General features: G+C 36.7%; 1 protein-coding gene across 8 annotated transcripts in view; it reads right to left on the reverse strand.

Moving 5' to 3' along the window:
- The window catches only part of FBXW7 (F-box and WD repeat domain containing 7), a 230,164-nt gene that overhangs the window by 95,855 nt on the left and 120,850 nt on the right, over positions 1-13,459 (reverse strand). For all 8 annotated transcript variants that reach the window (XM_044930530.2, XM_044930529.2, XM_025268177.3 and 5 more), the window contains one exon: positions 543-592. The gene's annotated coding sequence lies outside the window, so the exon portion shown is untranslated. The remainder of the gene's footprint in view (positions 1-542; positions 593-13,459) is intronic.

Genomic DNA, 13,459 nt, shown 5'->3' on the forward strand with positions numbered 1-13,459 from the left:
AAAAGATTAGATGCCATGCAGACATTAAGATGTTCTTTTGAAATCAATAGAAACTTTAAAAAGTTATGAGACTTTATAAAGATACACAAGAGTCATATAGTAAATAGCTTTATTTTAATCTCCTTTTAAAAATAATTTTAGAACGAAGGTTTATAGTTTATTTGCTTTGACCAACACAACACAATCTAACCAACAAAATATTCTTAAATTTTAGATCAGTAGCTCATAAACTATACCCTTCACCAAACTTCCACAAAATGTTAAAAAGTATATCAGAAAAAACCTATTCAATGCTCAGTTAAGAACAGGAAATGCTGAGATAAACCAAGATTAAAAGGCTTTTTTTTTTTTTTTTTAAACCTTAGGAATTTCCCAAACTTTTCTGATCACAGAAGTTTGCCTTTAGACAGTTTTCTGAGTTACCAAATATAATCACTATGATTTTTGTTTTTCATAATGAATATAAATCAACCAGACAGCAGATAAATTAAAAAGTTTATTTCAAAGAAAAGAAAAGAAAAAAAAAATTCATAAGTTCATACCCTCTGACCCAGTCACTCCACTTCTGGCAATCTATCCTAAGGAAGTATTCCTAAAACAGAAAAAAAAAGTGATGCAGAGGATACTCACTGCAGCTTTATCCACAAAAAACAAAAATAAACATAAATGCAAATTAAAAGAATCAAAACCCAAATGTTCAAGACAAAGGAGCCCATGAGATGGGATATGTTTAGTATATCTAAACTAAATACCTCTAAACATGTTGCTCATAAAAAAAGTTGTGAAAACATGGATGTTATACTATGTGAAGGGCAAAACGCAGGACACTATACGATCACAGAATGATTTTTAAACTGCATAATGACTAGATTGAAAACAATATTTCAAAATATAAACTGCATTTAGGCAGTGGTAAGATAGGTGCTTTAACTCAATTTTTACTGTATTTCTCAAATTTTATGTATCAAGCATGTTCACTTTTATGCTTTAAACAGTGGCTTTAAAATTTGACCTGATATAGAATCTTTTCATAACGTTCCTTCTTAGATTTCATCCTTTGCAAATATCTACATGGACATAATTGAGGTTACAGAAAATAATGCCAGCACGCTACACAAGTTCATATACAATTCCTTTAAAAAATATCTTTAAGGATTTCAAGAGAAGGAAATACAATATTCATTTTCTATCATGTCCCAAGAGTAACTACTTTATGTTACAATGATATTGAAATAAAACAGCCTTATCCACTTTCCCAGTCCTTGCCAATAGATGGTCACTTCCCCAAAGCTCCACAGGTCTCACTGCAAGCTTTAAGATGGGGTCAAGAAAGTCCAAAAGATAGTTTTAAAACAGCAGTATTTCATTTTCTTTTCTATAATCATTTCTAAGAAATAAGCTACAGTTGGGGGAAAAATTCTTGAATTTTAATTACACTAGAAGTTCAAATAAAGAAAGAGCTTTAAAGATGGACCCCTGAGACACTCCATCATCCTAAAAGAAGAGGAATAGCCAGCAAAGATGACTAAGTAGGAAAACCAAGAAAGAGTGGTACTGGTGAAGCCAAGTTGAGAAAGCTTACCCAGCAGGAGGAAGTAAATGATGACAAGAATGGCTGATGGATGAAGTAGGACGACGACAAAGAACTGACCACTGCATTCAGTAACACGCAAGTCACTACTATAGAAGCAGTTTCTATTAGTTGAAGTCTGATACTGATAAAAGTAGAATTAAGAGACTGGGAAAGCAAAATAGTATTAATTAAATACTTTAAATTTATCTCTTTCACCATATTTCTTAATGTGGGAACAGTTGGAAGGAAGTCAGATTAAAAATAACATAAAAATGAAAAATACACGCACACATTCACCTGCACGCACACATGCAGTACCTCTGTGTATTAACGGTAAATCTGCTATACACAGGTTTTCTTCAAAGCTAGAATCAAACTCTTGCTCTAGTAACTGTGTCTAAAGTTTAGCTCTCCTAACACTAACAAGAACATTTTTTACTTGGATACTGATGCACAGAACAACGTGAGGTAAGCGACGCTGCCTGGTGTAACACAAGTTCCAAAAAGTCGCTCTTTGTGCACCCAACCTAACAGGCGTATTTTCACAAGATTGAAACAGGTTAAATGACGTATTAAGAACAACTTACCAAAATAAAAAAAGAGAGAGAGAGAACAAAGGTCATAAAACAAATCATAAAGAATGTGTGTAAAGAAGAGAGGAGACTGTTGGTAAGCAGTTTACCTATCAACAAATAGAAAGTTTATAACTGGCATTTCTCAAATAGTATCAGTATTGGTCAACAAAGAACACTTCTCAATTATGAACGACAACACAAACGACTATCGTCGTATAACTTGAGTGTTATATTGAGAACAGAGAATAAACGTGTTAAGCCAGTAAAAATTACTGCCGCATATTTACACTGAGGCATGTAAACAGATTTCAAAGTAATACCAATTCTTATAGATCAATAATGGTATATCCAAGTAGAAGAATCAGATTTAAAGAAAAGTCAATAAAAAATATGTAATAACAAAGTGGAAAGTCAAATTACAAGAATTCTAGAATATCTAAAGAGACTGAAAATATCCAATTAATAGATTTACATAAAAATTTTTATGCATCAAATTTTATTGGGTTGGATTTTTCTGACTCATTTTGAGAGTAGAAAACAGTAATAAATATACAGAAATTAAGAGAAAAAAATTTCACTTTCTGTTGGTATTAATTTTAAAAAACAGTATTTTAGGAAATTCATTCTTTCTAATAATAATCTATTAAATAAACCAATGACCAAATTAAAATAATAAATATCTAATAACTAATAGGAAATCAGAATCAACTATTAAACACTTTTAAGGGGGAAAAATTTTAAAGATAGTTAAAATAGTTTATTAAAAAAAAACAAAATTAAGCACCCATAATCTAAAACTTGAAAACTGCCATACAGGAAATGTTCATAAATGGGGTATTAATAAAAGCATGTTTTTGCTTTTCAAAATTCTAATTTTAAACTTTTTTAGAGAAAACTTCTGTATGATTTAGGACACTTGTGTCATATGTAACACAACCACCAACAAACAGAATCCTATGCCCTAAAAAAAAAATATGTAAACTTTAAGAGTGTTCTTTTATTTCTGAATCTTACCAGTATATGATGTCAAGATATATCAAATACATGACTTACATTTTTACCAATAACCAGTGAGACTGAACTTGAGGTCGATAAAACAAACTCTGATGGCTAATGTATTTTGACATTAAATTGCATGATTTTTTTTGACAACTGAGCATGATGAGACTGGAAATGATTTAAGGTCAAGAATAATACTGATAAAAGAAAATCATGGAAATTTTAAATTGAAAACGCTCCTCACTTCACAGACAAAGTGAAAAAGTTCAAAGAGATTCAGTATTTTTCAAGTTTGCTAGCTTCAAGCTGCTGCTGCTGCCAAGTCGCTTCGGTCGTGTCCGAGTCTGTGCGACCCCAGCAAAGCAGGAACCAGAAGGTGACATTCAACTGGGCTTTCTTTCATGTGCCTCAGTCTGCATAACTAAATATGCCCAAGTCCTGACACTGACACTGGCCTCTTCTCCAAAACCGGAATCACTACAGTGCTAGAAGATTATCACTCTAAAACACTCACTGAGCACTCAGTATATATATTCCAGGCACAGATTAATTTTCTAGAGCATGTGTGCTCAGTCGTGTCCAACTCTTTGCAACTCGATGGACTGTAGTCTGCCAGACTCCTCTGTCCAGGGAACTTTCCAGTCAAGAATACTGGAGTCGGTTCTCATTACTTTCTCCAGGGGATCTTCCCAACCCAGGGATTAAATGTGCATCTCTTGCATCTCCTGTACTGGCGGGTGCAATTTTTACCACTGAGTGACCTGGGAAGCCCCTAATTTTCTAGAGGATAATGTTTAAAAATGTCAATCAATGACTTTTAACCTGAACCTATGGTAAAATTAAATTTTACAATACAACTCTTTATGCATGTATTTAAACAAATCTAAAACAATGGTTTCAGAGAGAAGGAATGATGAAATGGTTAAACCTGAAGTCTCTATAAATCACTATGCTTAATTAAATTTTATTATTCACAGTAATTGTGTTCTATAAAGTTGTCATAAATACCAAACAAGTGTTTCCAACAGAAATACAAGACTAAGTTCCTGCAAGCCTCTAGTCACGTTTTTGCCAACTGATCAATACATAATCTTTTCCTATGTGTATTTCTCAAGTCATGCTATTCATTAATAATATATAATACATTCATTAACACTGAAGTCAGTCAACAGGACTATGAACTCAAGCCTGAATGAAGCTTATCTAACAGGTATGCTCTCCATAAGGCACATCACAACACTAGGCAGGACCTCAAAGCAGCGTAGGGATCATCTTAAACAGCAAAGTCACCATAACAAGCACGGCAAGCTTGTAGTGAAAAATATTTCACTAAACAGACCATGAAATGGACACTTGTTTAGGATATGAAAGCTGAAACAAGAAAGCAGAATGTCACCTTGTTCAACCTCAGATGGGAAAGTCCATGAAGGTGACTCAAATACTTTGCCACTCTATGCATGCAAACATCTACAAATTCCTGTGAAAGTACCATAAGTACTGAATTTTGGTGCTACAAATAAATTTTAATGAGTAGGCAAATTCACAAATGAAGAACCTTCAAATAATGAGGCTGGATTTACGTACTGTATCTAAATCCTGTAGATAGTACACCGATTGTGATTCAAGAGCCACATAGTATTCTGAGATATCTACCTGTGAAGAAGCCACAGCATTACTTATTTCTTGCTACGGTTCTGGTAAACTACAAAGGATAAATGACCAAAGAAATTAAAAGCTCAATATAGGTATTCATCACTAAATTTTTCACATAGGAATCAAAAGAGCAGATAGCCCATATTAAGACTTTGTGTAAAATAATGGCTGGAGACAGAAAAGGGAGCAGGGGTACCACTTCTCCTCCTATCAAATGGGGAGCACAGGCTTCTCCTGGCAACAGGAAAGTCCAGAGAGGCCTGAACTAAGGGCATCTAAAGGAAGTGATGCTCGTCAAAGCTACCGTTTTTCCAGCAGTCATGTATGGATGCGAGAGTTGGACTATAAAGAAAGCTGAGCACTGAAAAATTGATGCTTTTGAACTGTGGTGTTGGAGAAGACTCTTGAGAATCCCTTGGACTGCAAGGAGATCCAACCAGTCAATCCTAAAGGAGATCAGTCCTGAATATTCATTGGAAGGACTGATGCTGAAGCTGAAACTCTAATACTTTGGCCACCTGATGCGAAGAAATGACTCACTGGAAAAGACCCTGATGCTGGGAAAGATTGAAGGCGGGAAGAGAAGGGGATGACAAAGGATGAGATGGTTGGATGGCATCACGGACTTAATGGACATGAGTTTGAGCAAGCTCCGGGAGTTGGTGATGGACAAGGAAGCCTGGTATTTTTCAGTCCATGGGGTTGCAAAGAGTCGGACGTGACTGAGCGACTGAACTGAACCGATTATGATAACTGCTATTCAAAAAAATTCAATAATTAGGTTACTGAGATAAAAGAGAAATACTCTGACTTTCCCCAAGTTCCAAAAAATATAGGTGACTTTTAGTCATTATAGCTGGTTAATTTAACAGCACTTCAGACCTAATTTCAGTGTTTTTTGTTTTTAAAGTTTCTCATGAACTTTTAACAGTTGCTTATGAACATTGTTTCACAAAAGACGTTTGATTATTCATAACCATTTGAACTGTTTATATTAGGCTGCCTAAAGGAGTTATAAAGCAGACACAGTATAGCTGTTAAAGTGAGCTCTGAGAGCCTATCTCAGAGGGAATTAGAGTTGTGAGCCTCCAAAGAAGATTCCCAGGCAAAGACTAACTTTGAAATCACAGGAGTCACTGAGGAATACTGGTTACCTGACGTACAGTGGGTGATCTAAGAAATTTGCCAACGTCTCCAAACGACTGTGCAATGCTAACATTTTCAGAAACCACTATGATTGATCTGCAGTCATTTAAGAAGTTTTAAGACATAGATGGCAGGAAAATCAACCAAATTGTACTCATCATCAAAGCTTGGAATCGCTTTCTGTAAGCAGGTTTGGTTTGTCCCTGAATCCTAAAAGAGACTCCCTAATCACCAAGATTTCTTCTCTGACCACACCACTTAGTAAAACTCCAACTTCATATTTTGAACTCTCTATATGACAAATTAATATTTATTATTAATCACTATGCTCAAACTGATTAAAAGTAAGTATCTGGAAAACATACTAAATACCACTTACTTAGTATCACTCTGCTACTCAAAATCCACCAAGAGCTTCCCATCTCACTCACAATGAAAGTTATTTTTAATTGTTGCCTGTATGATATATGCCATCCCATCACTCTGAGCTCATATTCTGCTATTCTCTTTTTCACTTTGCTGCACTCTTTCTGTCCCTGCTCTTTCTTAAAGAGGAAAATATGCTGCTACCTCAGAGTTTCTGCACTGGATAAAGCTTCTGCCTGAATGCTCTCCCTGACATATCTGCATGGTTCTTTCCATTATTTTCTTTAGGACTCTTTTCAAACAACCTTTAATAAACTCACTTTTCCTAATAATCTTATTTTAAATACTCATTTCCTTCGGTTCAGTTGCTAAGTCGTGCCCAACTCTTTGCAACCCCATGGACTGCAGCACGCCAGGTTTCCCTGTCCATCACCAACTCCCATTACTCAAATTCATGTCCATCAAGTCAGTGATGTCATCCAACCATTTCACCCTCTGTCAGCCCCATCTCCTGCCTTCAATCTTGCCCAGCCTCAGAGTCTTTTCCAATGAGTCAGTTCTTCACATCAGGTGGCCAAAGTATTGGAGTTTCAGCTTCAGCATCAGTCCTTCCAATGAACACTCAAGACTGATTTCCCTTAGGATGGACTGGTTGGATTTCCTTGCAGTCCAAGGGACTCGAAAGAGTCTTCTCCAACACCACAGTTCAAAAGCATCAATTCTTCAGCACTCAACTTTCTTTACAGTCCAACTCTCACAACCATACATGACTACTGAAAAACCATAGCCGGACCTTTGTTGGCAAAGTAATGTCTTTACTTTTTAATATTCTATCTAGGTTGGTCATAGCTTTTTTTCCAAGGAGCAAGTGCCTTTTAATTTCATGACTGCAGTCACCATCTGCAGTGATTTTGGAGCCCAAAACAATAAAGTGTCTTATACATTCCATTGTTTCCCCATCTATTTGCCATGAAGTGATTGGACTGGATGCCATGATCTTCGCTTTCTGATGTTGAGTTTTAAGCCAACTTTTTCACTCTCCTCTTTCACTTTCATCAAGAGGCCCTTTAGTTCTTCTTCGCTTTCTGCCATAAGGGTGGTGTCATCTGCATATCTGAGGTTATTGATATTTCTCCCAGCAATCTTGATTCCAGCTTGTGCTTCATCCAGGCTGGCATTTCTCATGATGTACTCTGTATATAGGTTAAATTAGTAGGGTGACAATATACCGCCTTGACATACTCCTTTCCTGATTTGGAACCAGTCTGTTGTTCCATGTCCAGTTCTAACTGTTGCTTCCTGACCTGCATACAGGTTTCTCAAGAGCAGGTCAGGTGGTCTGGTATTCCCATCTCTTTCAGAATTTTCCACAGTTTGTTGTGATCCCACAGTCAAAGGCTTTGATGTAGTCAATAAAGCAGAAGTAGATGTTTTCTGGAACTCTCTTGCTTTTTTGAAGATCCAAAGGATGTTGGTAATTTGATCTCTGGTTCCTCTGCCTTTTCTAAATCCAGCTTGAACATCTGGAAGTTCACGGTTCGCGTATCGTTGAAGCCTGGCTTGGAGAATTTTGAGCATTACTTTGCTAGTATTTTTCACTCCCTTGCATCACATTATTCCCCCTTCCCCTTTGCCCTGCTTCATTCTTCTCCACAGTACTGTATCAACACACTGGAATATTGTCTGTTATATACAGTGCCCATCTATCTATCCATTAATTTCTTCCTATATTATCTGTCTCCTCCCACTAGAATTTAAGCTACATAAGGAAAGAGACTTGCCTTTTTCACCAGTATTTTCAGGACCTACAAAAATGCTTGGCTTAGTAGGTCCTCAACACATTTATTGAGTAAATAGTTATTAAATCTTGTTAAAGCCAGCCATGTGCTGAGCAATTTTTCCTCATTAAAGAAGACCTACAAGCCAGATACCAAAAAGTACCAATTATTTAAAACACAGTTTTTAAAGTTGTGATCTGTACTGAACAAGCGCTTACAGTACTCTTGAAATTGAGAGGATATAAATCTAAAACCTTAATATTTTTTATAAATTATCATCCTCTAAGTCATAAAAATAATTTTTACCTTTATCAATTTTTTTGCTCTTTTCAGCACATGCTATAAAAAATGTGTGACTAAAAAGATTACTACTTCAAAAACACATAATTTGTTGAGTATTTCTAGTTCCACATCTCACATAGTGCAGCCAACTGGGAAATCATATGTGCAGCTTAAAAGTGAAAGTGTTTTAGGGACTGCAAAATGGGCTGAACAGATTCTCAGTGCTGTAGATTAACAACACAGGGCAAATCATACAAGTATTCATATAAGCAGCCAGTATTCGTTAAGTTTTAGGATTCTGAACTGAACATTTTAAATTCACACGCCTCATCAATCACATGCATCTTTACTAGAAAGGATGCCTAACTATTTCTCAGTTCACATGACAATATCTACTTTTTGTATGTTATTTAACTTACAGTACATAGTTTTGTTTGGCCACATTTAATTCCTCATCCCCTTTCAACTCCACTACATCTGCAATCTGGGTTTACTAAACTGAAACTGAATTTCAAACTTGTTGCCAAATCCCACTGGGTCTTTTACCCTTTTTGTAGCTTTTTACATGACTGTCAATGACTTCCCCTCTCTTTACAACTCTCATGCCTCTTAGTTTCCCTTGAGATCATCCTTTCCTTGGTATTGTTCCCCAGGCAGCACCTTTGTTCTCCACTGCCAGGTCCTACCTTCTCTGAAATTTCTTTGCAACCTTGGGTTTTAAGTATCACACAGAAGTTAATGACAACCAACTCCACTCTCTCCAGCCAAACTCCTACACTGAGTCCACTAGCTATATCAAGATATCCCACAGTTGCCCCAAATTCATTATTTTAAAACCCAAATTCCTGTACACTCTCAGAATTCTTAGATCCTCTTCCTGTTTTCTCTCAGTGAATGGAACTGTATTCTAGTCAGTTGCAGATTTAGAAAATCTGAATGGCTTGCCCTCTCAACTTCCTTCTACTATCCTCTCCCCTGAGCAATTCAATTCTAAAGCCATAAAGTGGAGTCAGGTGTGTGTGGGGGATGGTGGGAGGAAAGAGCCTGACCAAGAAGGCTGAGGAGGGATCCATACAGTGGAAAAGAAGGCAGGAAGGTGTCAGAGCCCACACGGATATTCAGGGTGTGGGGGCCACTGCTCAGATACCCCTTCAACAGAATCTGCTATGGGAGCAGAGCTGCTCCACAGCCCTCAGCTACTTCATCCTGGAATCCACTCTAACAGTAATACCTGCCATGCTTCCTCTAGGCTTCCCCAGCAAACAAACGACGGCGCATGGCAGGAATGCCCCAACAGCTAACTCTGTCTGGATGAGACTCCCTGCACATCTGTTTCTCTGGGGAACCTGACCTCACACAGAAGGTATTCATGTACTGTTGTCAAAAACACTTAGGATGATATAAAAATGTTCTGGAAGACACCACAAAATGGTTATCTTCATTAAACAAAGGCCATTTCACTCTAGAATATTTAAAGAATATCATCTGCTATGTGAAGAAATCCAGTGGCTTAGCTAAGGAAAAGTTCTCAACAGGGTATGTGAGCTGAAAGGAGTCCTTTTAAGACAACAGAAGAATAGAGTTTGCTTTATAGTAATACTCTGAAGATGAAGAATGGCTGCAGATTTCACACTCTTCAGTCTCTAATGGTTTTGACTTCAAGGGACAAGATTTTTGGATTTAAAAGGAAAATACCCTTCTGGAAAACACTGTGTTACAAAAAAGAAAACTTGAAATGTTTCCACTGCTGCTGGAGCTCCAGTGAAGAAGATACCAGCAAGTCTCAAGTCTCATGAGAAACCACCTGGGGAAGCCACAGGACACACTGAACTCAGGTTTGTTCCCTTTCAAAACAAGTATATCAATGAACAGGTTCTCTTTTCCTGAATCATCTGATTGCGAGAAGCTGACTTGAAAACAAACAAAAAAAGCAACAGCAGTCTAATACATTCAAGATGAGTTTTACTGATCTGCACAGAAAAGTTCTGGACTTCTGCGAAGAAAAGAATATCCTGCTATTCATAGGAAACAATGAACATTATGCTGCAGTTTCAACTTCTCATACATTTGAACAATCTTTTATTTATTCAGTGAACATTTAAAATAGTAAGCTAAAAAACTGCTCTCATTTCAGTTGAAAGAAAAATTTGTATGCGCTTGCTTATCTCATGTTTGACCCTGAATGGTATTTCTAAAGCAAAAACCAAGCACATGAGATAAATACAATTTTTACATTAAAAAGGTAAATTTATAATAAAGAGGTAAATATAATTTTTAAGATTCAAAAACAATACTTTCAGCATATATGAGCCTATAAAAGAAGTAATTTTCTAACTGTTTGGCCTATATTTGAAATAAAAGAAGTAATTTTCTAACTGGTTGGCCTATATTTGAACTTGACCATGTCACTGAATAAGCAAATGCTTTTTCAAAGTTTTATATAAAATTGTGTCTAGACAATATTTTTATTCATATTACTTTGGCTTATGGTTTTGGTTGCTTTACTATTCAGCACTGTCAATAAATTTTCATGTTGTTAAAATTAATTTACAACCTTTATTTAAATTAAATCTGCTGAGTCTACATTAAGAAAAATTAAGTCCCATTTTGGTTTAAGCTAGTTACATGAAATGTATTACATTTCTTATGAGTTCTCAAAATTCATGGAATGATAAGAGATTAACCTCTTTTCTTTTTTTGGCCACACTGTGTGGCTTGTGGGATCTTGGTTCTCTGACCAGGGATTGAACCCAGGCCCTCAACAGTGAAAGCAACAAGTCCTAACCACTGGACCACAGGGGAATTCCCTAAAATAGATTAAGTCAAAGTAAGCGAAGCTTAATTACCAGGGCGTTGTATTTTTCCCAAGAAAAGTTGGCTAAAATGTTTAGTCCTGAATACTGGGGCGGAAAGGAGGAATGCTCTTACATGTATGGTATTTCATGTGGATTTCAAATAGCAAAAATCTGTGATAAGGCCTATTTGGACAAGGTTAAGAAGGTAAAGTTTAAAAAAAAGAAAAAACGAATTTCCTCTGTCTGCTCAATTAACTTGAATTGGAGCTGACATCCTTTGTAGGAAGGAAGAAACTACACAAAAAGAAGAGGTTAATAAATTTGCCAAATATAAACATGTTCACAGGGGGGAAAGCATTCTATACTCAAAAGAGCACTGACAATTACCAATGAATCACTGTATCTACATCCTAACTATTCAAGCTACCGCGAATCATTGATAAAATAAATTTTAAGTGTTTCCCCAGTGTAAGAATACAGAGGAAGGCTGGAAGTGAATATCAGTATTAGGACAAACTGAAATTACGCTTACTTAATAGGAAGCAATGAGAGCAACACAGCATCACTCCTGGGATATTCCTGTCAACAAATCCATGAACTGAATCCACAAATGAGGAAACAGGAAACAAACTCAAATTAAGGGTCCTAGTTCAAAATGGCCTGCAATCTTCAGGAGTTAAAGGGATGGGGGAAAAAAAAAAAACAGATCAGGGACTATTCTGGATACATGATAATAAATGCAACACATGATATTGAATGGAATCTTGTCCTTATACGAGATACTGTTTGAACAACTGGTGAAACTCAAATGGGGTCTAAAGAACAGACAATCTAATATACCAACATCCTGATTTTAATGGTTATATTGTGGTTATTCAGAAGAATGTCCCTGTTTATAAGAAATACATACTCAAGTGTCTGAGGGTGACAACATCATTCTGACGACTTATCAAACGGTTCTGGGGCAAAATAAATTCTTAGTACTGTACTTGGAACTTTTCTGAATGTTAAATAAGGGGGAAAAGGAGAAATCTGGATATTATCCTGCTTCCCATCATCTGTTACAAACTACCCTTGCCTGTCCCCACATCTCTGTCACCCACTTACTTCATCCCTAAGTCTACCTGAGTCCACCTCTTAAATAGCCTTACACTGGATCCCACCTTTCTAGTACTGTTTAATAAGCACATGCTCTCTGCTTCTTGCCCAAACGATTTGAATAGCGTCCCTAATAATCTCCCTGTCATTGTCTCCTGCCCCTCTCATCTACCCTCTATACTGCTGCCAGAACAGGAAATGTCAACAACTTAGCAGCAGTTGCTAAACTTTTTACATGCTGAACGCTTTGTTCAAATGAGAGAAAAGCATTGAACAGGTAAAGAGAGAGCAGGGGAGAAGAGAAACAGCGTGCACAGAGAGAATCAGCAACCCTCGGGTGACTCTGCAGAACTTCTGAAAACTACTGCTCTGTAGGATAAACCTAAACTCCTAAGCACAGTACATAAGACACACCTAATCTGGTCTCACTTCCATCCAGCTTCAGTACACACTGGTCTGCCTTTATATTCAATAACTTTTCTCACAGTCTATAAACTAAAAAGCTTGGTGATTACAGATTTTTAAAACATAAAACTATAAGTGTCCATCTAAAGTTGTTAGTAGATATTTCTATTTCTTTGTGATAGTTTAAGACTGAAGTCTACTGAAAAATCTCGACGACTGTGCAGAATATCTCCTACAAGTCTTTCGGTGCTTCCCTTGTGGCTCAGTTGGTAAAGAATCCATCTATGATACGAGGAACCTGGGTTCAATCTCTGGGTTGGGAAGATCCCCTGGAGAAGGGAATGGCCACCCACTCCACTATTCTGGCCTGGAGAACTTCATGGACAGTATAGTCCATGGGGTTGCAAAGAACTGGACACGACTGAGTGACTTGCACTTCACTTCCACAAGTCTTTTAGGTAGAGTGGTTATCATCACTGCTTGGAGCAAGAAGGGTGTCAGGTTTGGATATGAAAGCTGAAATCTGGGTTAGAAAGGTAAATGATCACAGAATTCAGTCAATATTGTAATTCAGCTGTTCACCATTCAAATATTTAAAAAGTGGAAAAAATGGGTAAAACACAAATAGTTGACTATTTACCCTCTAATAGGTGACTATTAGACAGTTGATAAACATATGAAAATGTACTCAATAACCTCAGCCATCAAGGAAATGCAAATTAAATCACATGCAAAAACAACTTCTCATTCACAAGAATTACTAAAATTAAAAGCAACCAAACACCACCA

This window comes from Bubalus bubalis, chromosome 17 (genome assembly GCF_019923935.1).
Source record: "Bubalus bubalis isolate 160015118507 breed Murrah chromosome 17, NDDB_SH_1, whole genome shotgun sequence".
Taxonomy (NCBI): domain Eukaryota; kingdom Metazoa; phylum Chordata; class Mammalia; order Artiodactyla; family Bovidae; genus Bubalus; species Bubalus bubalis.